The sequence below is a fragment of the Schistocerca americana genome, chromosome 1 (genome assembly GCF_021461395.2).
Source record: "Schistocerca americana isolate TAMUIC-IGC-003095 chromosome 1, iqSchAmer2.1, whole genome shotgun sequence".
Classification (NCBI taxonomy): domain Eukaryota; kingdom Metazoa; phylum Arthropoda; class Insecta; order Orthoptera; family Acrididae; genus Schistocerca; species Schistocerca americana.
The window spans coordinates 870,795,221-870,813,754 of NC_060119.1; the positions used below are offsets into that span (position 1 = coordinate 870,795,221).

The 18,534-nt window shown below is 43.3% G+C and overlaps 1 protein-coding gene across 1 annotated transcript in view; it reads right to left on the reverse strand.

Annotated features, from left to right (window-relative positions):
- Window positions 1–18,534, reverse strand: part of LOC124613967 (clustered mitochondria protein homolog) — a 362,940-nt gene that overhangs the window by 302,514 nt on the left and 41,892 nt on the right. The gene's annotated exons all lie outside the window — the stretch shown is intronic.

Consider the following 18,534-nt stretch of genomic DNA (forward strand, 5'->3'; position numbering starts at 1 on the left):
TGATAAGGTCCTGACAATTTCAACAAATCTCAGCCTTCGAGAAACATGTAACTGATTCGAAACATGTTAGCATACAGAAGAGTACATATGGCAATATTGTAATTTCTGTCGGACTTCAACAGGGAAGTGAGAAATTCAAAATTGAAAACAGAATCAAGAAAGAATATTCCGCACCATCAAAGCTTCCACCCTAGAGGAAGCATTCAGATGCTTAAACTTGGAAAATAGAACAGGAACACGTGTTAGTGGAGCATATCTTGGTTTTCTGATGATAGTATACTGTTTCCCCTGGTGCAAGGAAAAGTAAACAGAGAGAGATTGAAACAGGCCTAAAAACATGGTAAGTGTAAAATAACGCAAGATCAACACATCAAAAAAACAATTATACATATTTAGAAACAAGTATTTGAAGCTTTAGATGAGTTTTTGTTGTTATGCGAGATGAAGATGATTAGATAGGCAAAAATAAAGAGGATAAAAATGCTTTGGAGAAATTTTGGTAAAACTAAATAGGATTTTCAAAAGTAAATTGCTGGTACATCTTAAAAAGAATATTTACAGACGGTTTGTGTTATCTATGTTGGTAGTATCCCCAAGATATGCAATACCATTGCGAAAAGCGTTCAAAAACTGATGGTTGTGCATAGAGCAATAGAAACATGCATGTGGAAATTTAGTAAGAGATACAGAAAGGGATGAAATAGATCAAACAATAGCTTGGAGTAGAGAACGTATGTATGACAAATGAAAACGAAACAGAGGTGGGCAGCTAAACGTGCAGCCAGGTGAATGGCAGTTAGATTCAAAGACATAAGACCGGCCATCCTGATTTAGGTTTTCCGTGATTTCCCTAGATCACTCCAGGCAAATGCCGGATGGTTCCTTTGAAAGGGCACGGCCGACTTCCTTCCCTAATCCGAGCTTGTGCTCCGTCTCTAATGACCTCGTTGTCGACGGGACGTTAAACACCAATATCCTCCTCCTCCTCTAAAGACATAAGAAAAATGCAGGAGTAACATGGATGCGTGTGAATGACAAATGATTGGAAGGGTCTAGAGGCGCCCTTTGTCCGTCAGAGAAGGGCAAGTGGTGGTGGTGGTCGTCGTCGTCGTCGTCGCTGCTAATGGTGGTGGTCAGTAACCAACCCCTTTGGTAATACTTTAGTTATAATTTGGATGTGGCAGGTTAGTGGATGTGTGGGAGTATAAACGCACACCTAAGGTACACGTTGATGAGAACATGCTGTAAAAATGTTCCGTACTAATGTTCTAAAATTGGCAGAAACATCATGCTGGGGATTGTGAACTTTCTGACGGGTTAAAACTGTTTATCGGGCAGCAACTGGAACCCAGGCAAATTATTAGTGCAGAACGAGCTGACTGTCGTAGCTCATCTAAACTGGCAAACAGAAAAAACATTTGAAACATTAATTGCGATGAAAGGCATACAAATTCTGCAATTAAACACTGGATCGGTGTACTCTTCTTTGTGACAATGTCACACTTCTTACAGACAAGTGCTATTTTGGAGCAATGCTCTCTCGAGGACGCACCACCGCCACATTGCATGCCGTATTAAGCTGCCTGTATCCCTTTTAAGTTTTCACTAAAGCTTTCCTTCATACCATGCCGGACAAGAACCCCTGACCAAAGAAAACGGCACGGAAAGACAACCCACGGAGTTCAAACAGCTCTGCCTTAAAAGCAACGCTGAAGTGCGCAAGCAGTAAGCTTAAAGCTCTTAAGACTCCATTAACTAGGTTTCCGTATTTTTATTTGCTGACGTTTTACGAGTTACAATAGATTCGGTGTTACCAGTCGAGCTGCATCCTGCTGTAACGGCTCGATTCTTCCCAGAACCAGTCCAAGAAACCAGAGTGTCACATCAGCTTGTCGCCTGAAGCTGACAGCAGTCGAAACTCGACGGCACTTCAAACGTACGAGAGAGTGGCATTCCGAAGAGCCCTTGAGAGTTCAGCGGAAACGACAGTCGGGAGCGCTTGAGAGCAGTGCCTGCTTCTGCGGTTGCGCGGAAGCAGAAACGGCAACGGGAGGTCTTACGTAGCCGCCGTGACGATAACGAGACACCGACAAAACAAGGACAGAAGCAGTGGCATGCCGCTAGCAGCAGCTCTTGCGTCTCTTTCGAAGCAGCGATAAGGATGCAGGCCACCGTACGGGCTGCTATTTCCCCGGCAAGCAATAGCTTACGCAATAGCAATTATTACTATGCACGACAATATAGCTGCTCCATTATTGTGAGTAGAGAGGAACTTTATTAGCGTGCTCCGTTGTCTTTATTCCTTTATTTACGGTTACTTATATTTTTATCTTCCGCTTGCTGAGAAACCTGCTGCAAACTTTGAACACTACTGTAGTCACTTCACGCACGTACACATTACGGGAATACTGTACACACACACACACACACACACACACACACACACACACACACACACACACTTCTTTCACAATCACTGACCACTGATGAAATGAGTCACGTTAACTGTCAGAAAAAAAACCTAGGCTCATCTTGGGGTCAAAACACACACATTTGAATCTGGCATCTCAGACATATGAAACACCGAAGCCTCTTAAAAAAATCATAACGGAAAACAAAGACTGTGGGCGATTTTGTTCATAGCAATTCATTTGTGGCGATACTCCAGCTAGTCCATTCACTGATTTACTTCTTACGCCACGCTCTTTGGTACTTCATTATGTAGTAAATTACGTCTGTAATTAAGCTTCTCGCACTTTTAGTGGCTAGGAAACTGCACACAAGGATTCCGTATTAGTCCGGCTATGGTTTCCGCAGTTTCTGTACAATTACTGTACAGTTATTTTAATACCAGTTGAAAAGACGGATTTTAAACACCTTCAGTAATTACACATGAAAGTTATAACCTTTTTCACATTCTCAGTGGCGTGCCCAAATATTTACTTACAGTTTAACAAGTGAAACGAAATATTCTTATCTCATGATTATATTTCCTGGCCTGCGAGTAAAGTCATCATTTAAGCCTGTTGTTTCATAGAACGGCTATTGTATTCAGAAATGTATTAACATTAACGAAAACGTAAATAAAATGCTTGATTAGGTGTACGCTCCTGTATGTGAAGACTAATTAGCAATACTGAATTATTTGTTAATCGCTGGTCCTTTATTTGCGGAAGTTATGTTACCTGCACGTTTTAACCTAGATTGTTAAACCCTCGTAAAATCTACGATTACAGTAGGATATAAAAATGGATTTTTTTTAAAATGAGCACTATGGGACTCAACTGCTGAGGTCATTAGTCCCCTAGAACTTAGAACTACTTAAACCTAACTAACCTAAGGACATCACACACATCCATGCCCGAGGCAGGATTCCAACCTGCGACCGTAGCGGTCGCGTGGTTCCAGACTGTAGCGCCTACAACCGCTCGGCCACCGCGGGCGGCTTTTGCAGCAATGTAACATTTTCCCCGTCTACTGTTCTAGAGTTAAGTTGAGCAAAAATACAGCAACTGACATAGCGCTTTTTAATGAATCTCCAACTCTTAAGAGCGTGGCCTGCAGCGAACTGAAACACTCTTCAGTTTACCTACTACTTTCACAATAATACTAATAATAATAAATTTAGAATGCTGGTGTTAGTACAGTCCATGTGGAGGAATGAGATACATCACAACAAGCAACTAGCGGCGTATTTATTTACGAAGAACCTGTTGAATTCATTTGCGGCCACTAAAAGCAAAGTCAGTGTACTGACTATGCAATTTCCTCATTCGAGTCCAGCGATTTAGTTCCTCGTCGTTTCTGGTCGTTGCGTCATAACCCAACCGTCAATAGGCACTGTTCAGCAGCTACGGCTTTATCTCAGATTACGCTCCGCTTCGTCGCTTTGCATTATTCATGCTGTATGAGTAATTAATTGAAAAGTTCCCTCACGCACTCCGTCGCTCTGCCGACGTCATCAGCCGCGCCTCGAAAGGGTCGCATTCTCGTTTACTCACAACAGTCTCAGACAGTCCATGCTCGGATGATGTCAGTCCACTTGCCTTTCGGTCGTACTTCCTCATGGTAGAATCTACTATTATCGCCTTTGCTAAGACAATGACAGCTGCTACACCTCAAAATGCACCCCACACTAAGTTCTTCCCCTTACCTTATTCCCATTTTACCCCGTCCGATATATCCAGCTGCAAACCCCAGCCTCATCATTTCGTACCGTATGTAGACTGTCAGGCACTGCAATGTACGAATAATATAAAGTGTGCAACATTTTAGTAACAGGCAGTCGCTACGGACAAGTATTAATGGAGACGCCGCAGTTGTAGGGAAAGGCTTCAGCAATGAGATACTCCTGTAAAATATACTTTAACCTTTCATCTGAGCCACGATGTGTAAGCTTACTCCTGCAAACGACCATACCACTTACTGCTGCAACATAGATAATAGTATCTTAATTACAGGATGATTCAGCTGTTCCTAGCAATATCATTACGCAACACGCAGTTCTGTATCTGGGTTTCAAAAACCACGCACGATATTTTCGTATTCTTTCGCTCGCTACATGCAAACTATTAGTCCTGCAGAAAAAATGAACAGGACATTTTTGTAGAAAAATTAATGTAATTTTGAGTTGGAATATGTTATCGCTAAAAGCCGTAATTTTCGTGTTATTCAAGCAAAACGTACGAAACTGACCTTTGCACTCTCCACTCCCACACACAGCCTCCACCGTTCGAAATTACTCGTATGTCGTTCATGGCACTCCCTCCTACCACTGTAAAAATGCTGCGGCCGCGCGGGGTAGTCGCGAGGTCTTAGGCGCCTTGCCACGGTTCGCGCGGCTCCCCTCGTCAGATGTTTGAGTCCTTCCTCGGGCATGTGCGTGTGCTGGTTTTGTCCTTGGCGTAAGTTAAAGTTAGATTAAGTGGTGTGTAAGCCTAGGGACTGACGACCTCAGCAGTTTTGTCCCATAGGAACGTACCACAAATTTCTAATTTCCAAAAATCCTGCGACTGCGCGAATTATTTCCCCGCGTTCGAACTTTTTTGGTCTTCACTGACTGGTCTTATTTTGCCACCGGCATAGCTGAACACTTACAAACTGTAAAACTGGTGTTTGTGTAAATTTTACCTATTGATTTTGTGACTTTTAACCGAATGAAATAAACAATTACATTGCTGTATTCGTCTGGACTTCTACGAAAAAACTGTGCTTGTAAGTCTGGATCGAACTGTCAAAGTAATCAGTTTTAGCGTAACGTTTAGTAAAGTCATTTTTCTTTCATTACCTTCAGGGGCACGTTTAAATTGATAATGTTAAAATATAGTCGATTACGCTGTTGGCGTAACAACCCAATCAACAGCGACCAGAAAGGTTGAATATCGGAATACGTCGCGTAGTCTGAAATCTTTGTACAGTGGTAGGAGGGAGTGCCACGAATTACGAGTAGAAATTCCGACTGGAGAGGGATGTGAACGGGGTAGAGGTGTGTAGGGAGGCAAGTTTTGCACGTTTTTCGAGATTAACTCAAAAACTGACCTCCAGCAAAAACGATTCCCCTACAAAAATTAACTACGTTAAATGTCCTACAAAGAGATCCCATTCATTTTTTCTGAAGGAATAGTAATTTGTGAGTAGCGATAGAGAGAATGTGAAAATCTCGCACGTGGTTTTTGAAGGCCGGTTATAGAATTCCAAGTTGCATAAAACATATGTAGGAGCAGCTCACTCACTCTGTAAGTACACGGGTTAGACAAATAATACAGTACAAACTACACGATGAACCAAAGTGTGCAATCTTCTGCAGCTTCCCACTGAACACATGTTGTGACGGCTTCCTAAACGCGGGAAACTATATTTGGTAAGTAGTTTGAAATAACGAAAAAAAATCGGTAAATAGAGCAACTACCACCTCCGATGTGTATGGCTGATGGTTTTAATATTTTCGTCTGTCGACATACTGTGGCAACTATAGCAATCTGAGGGGCCACGAAAAGAATAAAATAGCAATATACTGTCCCGTAACGCGATGTGGATGTGGCACACCCAATGGAAATACGTTGTGCAAACAGACAATTTCCCGTATACTTCTGCCAAAGGTTCACTGCAGTCCATGTCCGCCCCCGGTAGCTGAGTGGTAAGCGCGACAGGTCAATCCTAAGGGACCGGGTTCGATTCCCAGCTGGGTCGGAGATTTTTCTCCGCTCAGGAACTGGGTGTTGTGTTGTCCTAATCATCATTTCATCCCCATCGACGCGCAAGTCGCCGAAGTGGCGTCTAATCGAAAAGACTTGCACCCAGCGAACGGTCTACCCGACGGGAGGCCCCTGTCACACGACACATACATATTACGGTCCATTACATTATCATACCACTACGCTCCTCTTTTTCAGACACTCTAATGGCAATAAGAAACCATAGATTTCCGGAAATAAACCGCAGTAGTTTCAATAGCTCGGCAGAAAGTTATGAGTATTAATAATATGTGAGAGCAGTACTGTAACTTGTTGAGAAACCCGGTTTTGAAATTTTTAACTCATTGTGATACATTAACGCAACACACTGTGTTCCAGGATGTGCAGCTAGTCTGGACCTCCACAATGTCGATCCAGTGTCTAATGTGCTGCACCACCTCATTACATATCAACCCACAAAGCTGGAATAATATCATACGCATTATAACAGCTGCTTCGCTATTCATTATTGTTGATGTAATGACAGCTGTCGTAAAAGTGGATTTCGACTGTTTGTGTCTTCAGACACACAAGATAGTCAGCTGCCGGGTCTGTGATGGCTTTTAACCTCTGTACGAAGGACTGATCCCTGTCCCGCTTTATTTAGATAAAGTGATGATTCAACCTTGTTGTAACGTAAATCGGTGTACAGTAAGTGGGCGGACTTTCAGTCGCAGATCAGAGACCCTGTGCATCTAATATCCAACCTAACCTCCTCCCCCCCTCTCCTTTCACGGACGAGCAATTTTGACTGAGGCGACGAGAAGCAGTTTTATTTTTCAGTGGTATATAGGTTAGGTTAGGTTAATGAAATTTCGCGATGGAATATATGTAATGTGAATCTCTCTGTCCAGCTACTGTTTATGACGGTAGTTGCTAAGTGTGAGACAAAGAACGTCAATCATTCAACAGACTTCCTGTATTTCACTTATGAAAGGTGTCCATTGCACAATCCAGTAATTAACATTAATTTCATCCTGATGTGTGCTGAAACCTTTGTTGTGATTCGTTGTTACATAGAATTTTGGGTTTTATAGCGTTGCCTTCTGTAAAACACAAATGATACTATCTGTTACGAAGACACGTTTCGGTTCCGATCTACCATCTTTTCCGAGTCTTACATTTCTCTTTATACTCAATTTTAAATGGATCGCGTATATCGTTATAGGGATAAATTGTTACACTTTGCGAATTTTTGTAGCGGAATAAAGGCAGGAATATAGTATGTGACTGCATTGCCAATGCGTAAAATTCTCCAACGTTTCGGTCTCTGTTGCAAATAGCCTCCCTCATAATGTTGAGCTGACACCGGCCGAAACGTTGGAGAATTTTACGAACTGATAATGGGGTCACATACTCTGAAGAATTTTATTGATGGTGACAACGGCCGCAGTAGCCTTCGCTTACAGACCATAGTAGTTAGGACTAAAATTATAACTCAAAAGCAATTACATCTATGGCGCTTTCACGGAAATAAAGTGAGAACAGGATGTTCCGAATGGTCTGGATCTGGAGCATCCAAATGAGAAATCGCTGCCATTTTCAGAATGTTGAACTTCTAAAGTACAATACATGTGGGTACCACTATTCAAACTTTTAAGAAAAATAACATCCACATTATCTGATGAGATACACTGAACAGTCTCAATTCGAGAGTGTCAGTGGGACAAATATATACACCATTGGAAGAAAGTAACTTTTCTGTTCACAACTGAATCTATCTTTTGGAATGAAAGAAGTACACAGCTATAAAAATTTACTCATGGAGATAATTTTTCAAGCAGACAAGAAAAAATTTGGTAAGCACATTAAATTTGTTCCTGACTGAAAACTCATTTTAACGCTAAAGACAACTTCTCTTAAAAAAATCAAGAAGTCATTTACAATCTGTAAATGGCCAGCTTGTGATTTATGAAATCTAAGCACGTGTGGCTCTGGTGTACAAATTCTATACATATGTATATGTTCGACACACAAGCTTTACCATGGTTATATTATATCTAACATAAGACGAACCTAAGGAGAAAATGTAATTGCTGTATATTTTCATCCACACTACCAACAAGAATTACCGAATACACTAGATTTGTTTTCTACGCGTGTGTTGTCTTTGCTCCCAAAGACGGCACACAATTAAATATGCCCTCTTCTTGGGCAGTTGTTAAAGCCAGAGTGAAAGACGAGCGCCACAACATCGTTGGGCAAATTTAACGGTTTAACAGCGCCATAAATGTCGTAATGGCCCGTCGGGATGTAGTGTTCATTAGCTGACAACTAGCGACATTCTGCAGCGTTAGACACTACAGTCGTATCTACGACCGTTAAGTCAGTTAAGGTTCTATCGACCTTGGCTTTATCACAGCTGTCACCCAATGACGAAGACTTTTGCATACGTAACTTGACGAGATTAAATTCCTTCACATTCTCGAAGGAAAAATGCGTAGTAGGTGAATAATCCATTAGCGAAAGACAGCTTAGTGCAGTGCTGAGACAAGAGTAGAGTGGAGTGGAGTGTGCGTTAGTGAAGATGTGACCAATCCGCCTCGTTTTTCTCTTAATTACTTACTGCAGAGCGGTCGATATGAACCAAATCGGAAAACTTAAGTACTTCCTGCATAATTTTTCTCCAGTGAGAAAGGTATATGTATTGGCTTTTGAAGTTGCTGGACCATGTTTACAATCAATTCTGAAAACATAGCTTCTTTTTTTTTTTTTTTTTTTTTTTTTCAAAGTATAAGAAACATGTTAGTTTGGCACATTTCTGGCCCACCATGCATGTAACGTTCAGTATCTAGCAGTCTATTTTTTACTACTACTTTACTGCACGACATAACTACCACTTACGCTGTCCAGTGGCACATGATCTACATCAATACTCCTTTACTCATGCGTTATAGAACATTTTGAAACAGTTTCTGACGTTATTCACGCACAAATGAACTTCACACTTCATACACTGGACAAAAGATTTAGCTATCATTGCTTATAGAAATCAGCATCGCTCTCGATTTCCCCATATAAGTAGGTGTCCAATATTGTTTCATTTGTGTGTGAATAAGGACAAAAACTGTTTCAAAACGCTCCATACCGCATGAGTAAATGAGTATTTACGTAGTCTGTGTGCCACTGGACAATTAGCAAAGAAGTAGTAAAAACAAACTAAACTGCTAGATATTGTACCTTACATGGAAGATAGACCAGAAATGTTCCAAACCATTATTTTCCTATATTTTGGAAAATAAAACTTTCTATCAAAACTTCTTGTCTGTATGGTCTACTAACTTCAAAGGCCAATATACATAGATCCTATAACAACGTCCGGCCGTCTCCAAGTAGATTAAGGACATAGATTCCCCATACCTTCACTCACCGATAGAGAACCGTCATCCCCGCTGCGATTAAGAAAATACCGTTCTCCAGTTAGCTAATTACAAGCTCCCTATACACGCAAGTAGGATGCATGAAAGTGTCAAAGGAAGGCAGGTTACAATCAAACTCATCGTCGAAGTATCATTTGAGACTGTGACCTAGCTCTGTTCGCTAAGGAGGGAGGAGGATATGAAGGGTGGTATTTTAATAAAGAGGAACCACCCGTATACACGGCTGACGATTTAACGAAACTATGGGAAATAAATCAGAATGACCAGACCGAAATTTTAACCGCGCTGCTCCACAGTTTAGGGTGTTAACACTGTGCAATCTCACTCGGTAAAGTTCACAGGCATTTAAAAAAAGGCATTCTGCTACGATACGGAGTAGTCTAGAGCTTTTTCCTCGAAATGTTTCTGCCAGAAGAGCAGAGAAAGAGTTAATGAGAAGCAATCGAAACCTTAAAAAAAAACATTTTACAAGTAAACCATACCAGGAGAGTGCTCTCAAAATAATGAAACCGAGGACGTTTCGAACGAATTTCCTGATAATCAGCGTCACCATTTCAAATGTGAAGAACATTGAGAGACAAAACTCCAGTCCTTTACTGAGTTTCAGATTTCCGGTCAATAATGAGACTACTGGAGACATTGAGTCTCCTCCACCTACAAACACAATTTAGGAAGTAGGTAACTGCGAAACTAAACATGTTTAGTTTTCGTCACGGAGGTCTGAGGCACACGATATCAAGATTAATACGCGTCCTTTAGTAGTCTCGGGCAGATCAGATATCTTTTTTCTCTAACAGCCTGCCTGATTTTGCTGTGCTGAGCAACGACACTACTTCAGATGTCGTTCGTTAAAGTGTTGACGCAGAAGAAGACGGTCATGAAGGCGGCGCACTAAAAAGTAATTGAATCGGCTCCACAACTTACTTCAGACAATTGTTCTTGAAGCCTTGCCTTCCTCTGAAATGAGAATCGGCTCACTCGGCCTGTTGCAGGGGAATATTCAGTTTCACATGGAATCCGAATCACGGTACAACTTTACGTTTTCCAACTAAAAACAGACTAAAGTCTCGTCGAGAACTATAAAAATTTCCAGAATCGGTCAATCCCGACCCTAGTGTACTTGTATGTAAATTCATATTATCTTCACTTTCCACATTTGGAAAGTATATCAAAACATACCCTACTTAACATAAGATCTTTACGTGCTCAGTCAAGCGTATCTTAATCCATTATTTCCAGGCAGGAATATCATAGTTTTTCGTTATACTTTTTTCCAAGAAAAGTAAGCCGTGTATGAGTATCGCAACTATAACACAAGATACAACGGTCAGCCAAATTAAAACCTTAAATATTTTTTAAAAATATTTATTGTGCAGAAGTGGCACAAGGCTGTATCACTTTTCAACATAATCTCCCCCACACTCAATGCAAGTCTTCCAGCACTTACAAAGTGCATACATTCCTTTAGAAAAAATTCTTTTGGTAGTCCACGCAACCACTCATGCACCGCGTGGTGTACCTCTTCATCAGAACGGAAGTACTTTCCTTCCATTACGTCTGAGTGGTCCAAACATATTCAGATCACTTGGGGCAAGGTCTGGCGAGTATGGTGGATGAGGAAGACACTCAAAATGCAAGTCTGTGATTGTTGCAACTGTTGTACGGGGCAGTGTGGGGCCTTGCATTGTCATGTTGCAAAACGACACCTGCTGACAGCAATCCACGTCGCTTTGATTTGATTGCAGGCCGCAGATGATTTTTTAGGAGATCTGTGTATGATGCAGTGGTGACAGTGGTTCCTCTAGGCATGTAAAGCTCCAAAATGACGCCTTTTTCGTCCCAAAAGAGGGTCAGCATAACCTTCCCTGCTGATGGTTCTGTTCGAAACTTCTTTGGTTTTGGTGATGAGGAATGGCGCCATTCTTTGCTCGCTCTCTTCGTTTCCGGTTGGTGGCAGTGAACCCAGGTTTCGTCCCCAGTAACGATTCTTGCAAGGAAGACATCACCTTCTCGTTCAAAGCGCCGAAGAAGTTCTTCACAAGCATCAACACATCGTTCTCTCATTTCAGGAGTCAGCTGCCGTGGTACCCATCTTGCCGACACTTTGTGAAACTGGAGCACATCATGCACAATGTGGTGTGCTGACCCATGACTAATCTGTAAACGTGCTGCAGTGTCATTCAGTGTCACTCGGCGGTTTTCCTTCACTATGGCTTCAACTGCTGCAATGTTCTGTGGAGTCACAACTCGTTGCGCCTGACCTGGACGAGGAGCATCCTCCGCTGAAGTCACACCATCTGCGAACTTCCTACTCCATTCGTAGACTTGCTGCTGTGACAAACATGCATCACCGTACTGAACCTTCATTTGTCGATCTTCAGTAGGTTTCACACCTTCACTACGCAAAAACCGAATAACAGAACGCTGTTCTTCCCTGGTGCAAGTCGCAAGTGGGGCGGCCATCTTTATACTGATACTGTGACGGTGTGTGTGCATCTGAACTATGCTGCCACCTTCAGGCCATTCTGCACGCTGTAGCACGCTCACCAACTTTCAGGATAACGGCGCGAAATTTCGATTTCTTATTACAAATTTGAGGCTTTCATATGACTCGCCCTCGTAAATAAAGCGAGGTAGTCAGTATTTAACGTACTATGAGAAATAACGCCACTTTCTTTGTATTCCATGAATAAAGTTTTTGTTTGCGGATTTACTTTTTTTCAGTGGAAATATTTACCCGCTCGTATACAGTAATAGCTTTCGCGACCAGCAGTTACACGACATTCGAGTCTGCACACTGCGTAATCGATCTTTGGCTAGCGTTTTCAACCATTGCCATTTCACACCAGTCGGTTCCCACTTCTCGCCAGATCTATGCGAACAGCACAAAAAGAACAGAGACTGCACAATTCCAAGCGTATATGACTTACCAATCTCGGGTCAATGTATCGTCGCTACACATAGTACCGTCGATTACAGAAACAAATTCCAAATTCGTGATTGCTAGTGTTCTTAGGATACGACACTTGAAGTGTAGATAAGAACATATTCACTAACATTTTCATACACAGTTCGCAGCCTTGTTCGTTGGACAGCAACAATGTAACGAAGAATACCGCATGGACAACGAGTACTCAGCCACTGTCCGCCTGTTATGTGCACCACTTTCGAGTAACTCGCAGGCAGGAACTTGGGAAGTTCCCCCTCCCATATATTCGTGGCGTTGTGCACGCAGCAGACTCACCGGAAGCCGAGAGGCGATACACGCAAAGTGGTGTGGCGCCGAAGTGTCGCTTCGATCGGAAGGCGGTGGGGAGCAACAGGTGGGCGCGCGCAGGCGGTGTTTACTGGGTGCTGGCAGCTCCGCGCAGGCTGCAGCGACGTTCGGCAACTGGCCGTGTCGGAAGCCTCAGTCTAATGACGAAACTGAAGAGAACATTTTCTGGCGGGTGGAACGAGTGTTCTACATGCTGTACCTTCTAGCCAGTAAAAACGCTGTACGGTCATTATCAGGCGATTTTTTCTTAGTTTCAGGGAGTCACATCAAAGAGCTCAGTGTGAGTTTTTATCGTCCAACCAGGCTAGAGCCACGTGCCTAACTAGCTCAATGTCGTTGAGACGTTAGACCGTGACCCTCCCCTATCCTCCTCCTCCTCCTCCTCCTCTCCCCCCCCCCAAAAAAAAGAAATATTGTAGTAGTATAAAGGATGATTATTCTTACGCTACTGGTAAATGTATGGCAGAATAAGAAACGTTGCGATGTGGCTTATTAAAATAAATGGGAACTCCTCTCCATAAAATAGCTGGGAGAAAATGTTTCGTTCAGTCACCGAAACAAACATTCCTCACATCATAGTATCCACCGACAAATTATGTATTAATCTCTGTTGATCCATTGCGGATGAGGGACGGTCAAATATTTACCAAGGAAAATCGCGAAGCAACCGTATGTTTTGAGAAGTTATTTTCACAATCAGTTGTCCATAATGCAATCTTCAGGCCCCTACGCATCCTATGGATAGACAATCAGATATATCGATACTTGCATAAATGGAACCCTCAGTATCTGGATTCCGTAAATTTGTATTTGAGTGTGTACTTCGAAGACTTTACCATAACTGGGCATAGCTGCAGTCCGAGACCTGTACAAACTTCTCGGAACATAACTCAGTCTGGCGAATTTCCGTGCAACAAATTATATCCTAAGATGCCTCTAGAAGATTAATGTGGCTAGGTAGGCAGCATTTAGTATGTACAAGATGATGGTTTTTTGTCGTTATTTGATGTTGCTGATTTGGGATTAAGGAGACAACGACATTACGAATGTCGTTGTGGTAGTGGTGGTGGTGGTGGTGGTGGTGGTACAAAGGAGAGCTTCAGACAAGATTGTAATGCGCGCCTACTTCCTTGCTTCCTTCTTTCCTTCCTTCCAAACAGAACAAATTCGTACCATTTGTTTTGGACTTCTGGAAAATGTTTAAAATGGTTCAAATGGCTCTAAGCACTATGGGACTTAACATCTGAGGTCATCAGTCCCCTAGACTTAAGACTACTTAAACCTCACTAACTCAAGGACATCACACACATCCATGTCCGAGGCAGGATTCGAACCTGCGACCGTAGCGGTCGCGCGGTTTCGGACTGAAGCGCCTACAACCGCTCTTCCACAGCGGCCGGCTTGGACTTCTGGAGCACCGTTAGCTGCGTATTGCATCGTTACTGTCTAAGGTAATTGTGGCACTATTGACTTACCCCTGTATTTCGTAGATAATTTCATGATCATGAACTGTACATTGACACTTCATTTCTTACCCACATGTCACTCATTATTTCCCTAAGTGAGATTCCAAACGACTTTGCATCGGTTATTTAAAACGTTTTAACATTGATATACACGTGATACCCATTCAGACACACTCCGGTGTGCCTCCCGAGCAGTGCCGTGAAATGCGTATGCCTCAACTACAGCACCTTAAGCAACCTGCTACTTATTTCCATTCCTCTACCTGTACGAAAACGGCACGAAGACTTTACTGCAGATTGGCGGATGCTGGTATCAACAATTATTTTAGTGGTTTTGCTACCGGTTTCGTATTTCGAAATACAGCGGTATTAACTACGACGAATATACACTCCTGGAAATTGAAATAAGAACACCGTGAATTCATTGTCCCAGGAAGGGGAAACTTTATTGACACATTCCTGGGGTCAGATACATCACATGATCACACTGACAGAACCACAGGCACATAGACACAGGCAACAGAGCATGCACAATGTCGGCACTAGTACAGTGTATATCCACCTTTCGCAGCAATGCAGGCTGCTATTCTCCCATGGAGACGATCGTAGAGATGCTGGATGTAGTCCTGTGGAACGGCTTGCCACGCCATTTCCACCTGGCGCCTCAGTTGGACCAGCGTTCGTGCTGGACGTGCAGACCGCGTGAGACGACGCTTCATCCAGTCCCAAACATGCTCAATGGGGGACAGATCCGGAGATCTTGCTGGCCAGGGTAGTTGACTTACACCTTCTAGAGCACGTTGGGTGGCACGGGATACATGCGGACGTGCATTGTCCTGTTGGAACAGCAAGTTCCCTTGCCGGTCTAGGAATGGTAGAATGATGGGTTCGATGACGGTTTGGATGTACCGTGCACTATTCAGTGTCCCCTCGACGATCACCAGTGGTGTACGGCCAGTGTAGGAGATCGCTCCCCACACCATGATGCCGGGTGTTGGCCCTGTGTGCCTCGGTCGTATGCAGTCCTGATTGTGGCGCTCACCTGCACGGCGCCAAACACGCATACGACCATCATTGGCACCAAGGCAGAAGTGACTCATCGCTGAAGACGACACGTCTCCATTCGTCCCTCCATTCACGCCTGTCGCGACACCACTGGAGGCGGGCTGCACGATGTTGGGGCGTGAGCGGAAGACGGCCTAACGGTGTGCGGGACCGTAGCCCAGCTTCATGGAGACGGTTGCGAATGGTCCTCACCGATACCCCAGGAGCATCAGTGTCCCTAATTTGCTGGGAAGTGGCGGTGCGGTCCCCTACGGCACTGCGTAGGATCCTACGGTCTTGGCGTGCATCCGTGCGCCGCTGCGGTCCGGTCCCAGGTCGACGGGCACGTGCACCTTCCACCGACCACTGGCGACAACATCGATGTACTGTGGAGACCTCACGCCCCACGTGTTGAGCAATTCGGCGGTACGTCCACCCGGCCTCCCGCATGCCCACTATACGCCCTCGCTCAAAGTCCGTCAACTGCACATACGGTTCACGTCCACGCTGTCGCGGCATGCTACCAGTGTTAAAGCCTGCGATGGAGCTCCGTATGCCACGGCAAACTGGCTGACACTGACGGCGGCGGTGCACAAATGCTGCGCAGCTAGCGCCATTCGACGGCCAACACCGCGGTTCCTGGTGTGTCCGCTGTGCCGTGCGTGTGATCATTGCTTGTACAGCCCTCTCGCAGTGTCCGGAGCAAGTATGGTGGGTCTGACACACCGGTGTCAATGTGTTCTTTTTTCCATTTCCAGGAGTGTAGTTACTAGAAAGAAATAGGAATTCTGTCCTGAAGATATGCAGCAGCAACTGTTTTGATTTCTCTCAAATGGTCATGGCATAAAGAAAATCTGTTGACTAAAACTTATTGTTTATCAGATGCGGCAAATATTTCCAAGTATATACGAACATGTTTCGGCAAATACATTACCGACTTCACTTAGCAAACAGAGATAGTGAAACATTGTATCCTATCTGTAAAAGATATTCAAATGTCAGTGAAATCTGTTCATTATTGGCATCTGAATTTCAGAATGGAATGTTCAATCTTTACGGTTTGCAGTGTTAAGTAAGGCCAGCAGAAGCAGTCTTATGTGCGAGATGTTACACTGTTAAGTCGCTACAATGACAATTTTTTAATTATATCTTCAAGAAAAAGTATCTGTTCATTAACTTACTCCGTCATCAATTTGTTAAAATCGCAGAAATGATTCCTTGGATTTCGTCGTAGTTTCAATGCGAAGCAACGATTTCAGCTGACGAAATTCAACCTCTCTTCAGGGTGACGACAAAACAAACGTCTAGTGGCGTAGCTGAATTAGCTGTTCACAAGGCCATCAGCTCCACTCTGTTAGAGTATCACTGTCGTTTGCCTACCACATGGTAGAATGGTGGGCGAGATCTATCCATGAACAGCAACCAATTCTGGAACGCTGATCCCGGGTGTCAAACTCTACTGCACTGCAACAGAGGTACTCACAACAAGAAAACAGAAATGTTACGTTCTCCACAGAAATCCAGTAGTTTGTTTCTCAGAGCTCCTTCTGAATATTATTTGTGAAATATCTGCAATCTTTTACATTCGTCTTTATGTGACTTACGAAACTGCTTTGTGACTTTAAGAAACTTTGCGAACGTTTGCCTCATTGGGCCTCCACCTCCCCTCCCCGCTTTGAGCGACATTTCAAGATCGACTTCTTTCTTGGCAATACAGGACTGAAATACAAGTAATACATCCCAAGAATGGACATGCGACGTAAATAAAGCCTTGGGCCAAGCGCGCACAGCGCGTCACAGACCGGTTCAGCTGTCCAGTCCTATATGTCACGGCCCACTATAGAGTACGTGATATCCTTTGTCACCACATTTCTTAGCGGCAAGAAAAGTGTGGTCTGAATTACAGTCGAATTACGGCAGTTGGGTAATGTCGCCAGGTCGATTCACCGATACGATGTCGGTATACCTTTCACTCACTCCGTTTCGAAAGTATACTTTCCAGGTTACGACTAACGTGACTGCAATGTGATAGAACATCAGAATGCACTCAGTATTTACTTACACGTAACACGTAAACTAAACAAGAATATGGAATTAATATGTGTTAAGTAGTAAGGGCTAGTAGAAATCCTTGGGTAACAGAAGACATACTGAATTTAATTGATGAAAGGAGAAAATACAAAAATGCAGTAAGTGAAGCAGGCAAAAAGGAATACAAACGTCTCAAAAATGAGATCGGCAGGAAGTGCAAAATGGCTAAGCAGGGATGGCTAGAGGACAAATGTAAGGATGTAAAGGCTTATCTGACGAGGGGTAAGATAGATACTGCCTACAGGAAAATTAAAGAGACCTTTGGAGATAAGAGAACGACTTGTATGAATATCAAGAGCTCAGATGGAAACCCAGTTCTAAGCAAAGAAGGGAAAGCAGAAAGGTGGAAGGAGTATACAGAGGGTCTATACAAGGGCGATGTACAAGAGGACAATATTATGGAAATGGAAGAGGATGTAGATGAAGATGAAATGGGAGATACGATACTGCGTGAAGAGTTTGACAGAGCACTGAAAGACCTGAGTCGAAACAAGGCCCCCGGAGTAGACAACATTCCATTAGAACTACTGACGGCCTTGGGAGAGCCAGTCCTGACAAAACTCTACCATCTGGTGAGCAAGATGTATGAGACAGGCGAAATTCCCTCAGACTTCAAGAAGAATATAATAATTCCAATCCCAAAGAAAGCAGGTGTTGACAGATGTGAAAATTACCGAACTATCAGTTTAATAAGTCACGGCTGCAAAATACTAACGCGAGTTCTTTACAGACGAATGGAAAAACTGGTAGAAGCCGACCTCGGGGAAGATCAGTTTGGATTCCGTAGAAATGTTGGAACACGTGAGGCAATACTGACCCTACGACTTATCTTAGAAAATAGATTAAGGAAAGGCAAACCTACGTTTCTAGCATTTGTAGACTTAGAGAAAGCTTTTGACAATGTTGACTGGAATACTCTCTTTCAAATTCTGAAGGTGGCAGGGATAAAATACAGGGAGCGAAAGGCTATTTACAATTTGTACAGAAAGCAGATGGCAGTTATAACAGTCGAGGGACATGAAGGGGAAGCAGTGGTTGGGAAG